The sequence below is a fragment of the Meleagris gallopavo genome, chromosome Z (assembly GCF_000146605.3).
Source record: "Meleagris gallopavo isolate NT-WF06-2002-E0010 breed Aviagen turkey brand Nicholas breeding stock chromosome Z, Turkey_5.1, whole genome shotgun sequence".
NCBI classification, from domain to species: domain Eukaryota; kingdom Metazoa; phylum Chordata; class Aves; order Galliformes; family Phasianidae; genus Meleagris; species Meleagris gallopavo.
The window spans coordinates 47,005,957-47,009,675 of record NC_015041.2 but is presented as its reverse complement, the minus strand read 5'-3'; positions in this window follow the sequence as shown (position 1 = coordinate 47,009,675).

The following is a 3,719-nucleotide window of genomic DNA, read 5'->3' as shown; positions in this document are numbered from 1 at the left end:
CAGTGCACATGGAACAACAGCTTGTGGCATATTATCCTAGATCAGGCTCAGAAAAATGTGCTACCCTAGCACTAGGTTGGATGTTGAGATTTATTTTTCACCATAAGAATTGTAATTCAGGAAGCCTCTTGTTTTTTTTTCCTCCATCATGCTGAAGCCCAGCTTCTTGCTCAATGGGCATGAAAGTTATATACCTGCCTGCTGATCTAGAAAAGCTTTTGGATTTTCTTGAGGCTGATGTACTTGTTTTTACCTCGCTGTGCGAAGATTTTCTATTCTGAATCTGTGTTCCTTGCCAGCTGGTGATCCATTTTCAGCTTGTTTTAGAACGGTAGGAGATATCCGGGCAGTGCAGCAAAAAAACCCACAAATGCTGAGCAGTGTTCTGCTTACAACACTGTGCTTGCTTTCAGTGTGGCTTCTAGGCAGCACAGCCAAATTTGGGGTTCAGTGAGGCCTGTTGAATTCTGTCAGCTTTCAGTCAGTCCGTACTGGAGCAAAATCTGTCTTGAGGTGCTGTTTAAATCCCCCACGCAATCCTGCTGGCAGATTAGTCACTGTTTGTCCTTAACCCTCTGAATCTGCTTCCAAAATTGATTACTTCAGTCCAGCACACAAAGCTGCGCTCTATTCTCAGTAGTGGGTTGCAAGTCTGAAAGGTTGTCCTCTGAATACACCAAATGAGATGTACATGCTTGATGGAGCAGAAAGTGGATGAAATTACAGGTTTTAGTTTATTTTGTCGATCAAAGAACAGATTGATGGTACAGGTCTTTAGGGATCTAGAGAGTAGTTTTGATGTTCACAGTCTCCTCTATCTGGAAGCCAAAGAAATGGCAAGCACAGAAATGGCACCAGAAACAACATGTGTAGAGTGCACTTACCTGTGTATATCCATGTACGCTGTGGCCTTTAAACTTCACATGTATTTATCTACTGGAAGAATTCTGTGGCAAAGAAGACAGCTGAGCACTGGGAAAATTCAAGTCAGGATTACATTTTTTTGCAAGACTGTTTAAACCACTGATTCTGATCCCAGCAACTTGTAAGAGGGAGTTTCCTGCAACTCTCAGGCCTCAAGCTCACAGCAGCCTCTCCTGCAGCATAAACCTGAAAAACTGTTCAAGAACCTTGAGTGAAAAATGGAAATAGTGATAATATCTACATGTATGTATAGGGCAGATCCCTCCATCAGGGGGCTTAGGCCTCTGTATGACCCTGGGTGCCAGTCTCCCCAGTTGCTGTCAGTGGGACATTGAAGCCTGACAGTGCAGCCCTGTGACATTCCTATTGCTTTGGTCCTGCTGCCACCTCTCAGCCTATTTATTTTAAGGATCAGGAATGCAAATTTATTGGCAACTACTGAGTTCCTGTGCATTCAGACATCCCTAGGACTGGAAGTGGAAAGAAGATAAATCTTCCAAGGACACATTTGTCTTTGTTCAGAATTAAATAGAGGTGAAAAAAGGTTCCTCGTGCTGCAAAACAATTTGTTTTTGCCCGTTTCTCATGTTGGAAGGGTTCTTCAGGATGCCTGTTGCTGCAATTTGTCTTCACATGGATGACAATGATGCACAGTCTCAGCTTAGCTGAATGTCTGGCAGTTGGACTTCATGGTTATTCTGCAGAGATGGTGGCTTATACAGGATAAGGAGCCCCTGACATAGCTTTTGTGTTCTGAGCAAAGCAGTTCCCCAGTTTGTACTTGGAAAGAAGCAACCAAATATCTGCAAGAGTGAGTGCCAGACCCACAGATGGCACATTTCTTATCAGAGGGCTCAATGAGGTTAGTGTGGCTATTATTCAGGGCACTGGGAACACAACACTTGTTTTTCTCACTTACATGCCAACTTGAAGAAGTTATAATTCTGCTTTATTTTTTTGTTATTTAGCAGCTGTTGCCTTGAACCTTAAAGAGCATAAAAGTCCATCAGGTGTTGTATCAGAAACATCAGGAAGATTTTTCTTTTTAAAACTAGGCAATGAAATTGACAAGGTATTTTGAATAAGCTATTTGAAACCACCATCTACATTGTGTTAAACCACAACAAAAGCAAATTACTTCTAAAACTCTCCTTAGCATGCCTACTGAATTCTTCCAATCTGCTTTTGAGGACCTGCAGCACTTTAAAGAAATCTATGTGCTATCCCTTAAGTGCAGTCCTTTGTGCAAGGAAGGCTGTGGAGAGAAAGTTGTCAGTAATGCTTGATAATCACAGGGCTGTGTGGGGACACTGGAAACTGGAACACAACTGCTTAGAGTAGCTCAGAGCTGATGTAGAACATCTGATTTCAGACAACGGGCTGCTGTGTCCGTTTACCTGGCACTTCCACCAGTTGTGCTCTTCTCTGGTGTTCAAGTTTAGGGTATTAATTACTTTTCTGGTTCCTGTATAAACTAAATTCAAACCATTTGTGAGCTGAAGGACCATTGGCTCCATGTGCCCAAATGCTGTTTTGGAGACAATCCCTCTTCAGAATGTCCTTCCATCACAGTTGTTCTGTTTTCACCCTCACTGGGGTTCTTTCCTCCCATGCTCGGCCATCTGCCTCTGCTGCACTGCTGATGTGGAAAGGGCTGCTTTGCCAAACAACAGAACTCCATTTTAATAATCTCTCCAATAAAATTTCAGTCATCGAACAGACTTCAAAAGTCTTTCAAATTCTTTTAAAAGCTCTGAGATGTATGCCACATAGCAGCTTACTGCCAAGTTCTGGCTGTTCCCTGGCTTAGCTGGTGCAGTTTTCAGAGTACATGTAATTTCATTCTGCAAAGAAACTGTCTTTGGAGTGATGTTTCATATGTGTTCTAACCGGGCAGAGTCATCCCTGACACACATGGGACACAAAAAACACAGGTCAGACAGTGCTCTTGTGCACGGAAATTGCACACACTTGTGGAAAGCTCAGAATGCGCGCTGCAGCAGGTGGGCAAGAAGAGTGGGGGCCCAGACTGTCACTGTCACTTGTACAGGTAATACTGCCTCCATTGTTGGGTGAAAAGTTGCATTGTAAGGTATGCCAGGCCTTGTGCTTCAGAATGTGTGCCAAGTGCTGCGTGTCTAGTTTCTGACTGAGGGAATTCCAGACAGATCTTCAGCTATGGGCAATGGTGTCACAACGGAATTTAGCCGGTCACCACCATCAGCCACTTAAGTCTGAGGGCCAGATGGCCACTGACTTCTTGTCCTAAATTGGCATTTCAGAATTTTGCCTGCTTGAACTTTTGTGTTTGTGTTACACTTGTCTTAAGTTAAGGATTTAAAAACATAAGAGACCTTTGAGAGATTTTTTATGCTATCACTTTAAGGCTTTTCTTCTTGTGCTTAAGAAATCTCTTGTGCTTGTACTGGAGCAGCATTTAAAAACATAAAGCAACATTTCTAGGAGAGCAGGGGAATGGCAGTTGACACCAGATTTCTTGGTGCAGAGTTCACAAGTGTCTCCAGAGCATTATCTTTTTTTTCTTCTTTTTTTAAACAATTTCCAATATGCTATTACATTAACAGAGGAAAGACACCATAAGAGAGAAAAATCGTAGAATATCCGAAGTTGGAAAGGACCCATATGGACCATCCAGTCCAACTCTATCCCAAACTCAAACCTTATGTCTGAGAGTGGTGTCCAAACTCTCATTGAACTCCCTGAGCTCAGGGCTGTGCCCACTTAGGAAGCCCGTTCCATGCCCACCGCCCTGTGGTGCAGACCCTTTCCCTGAC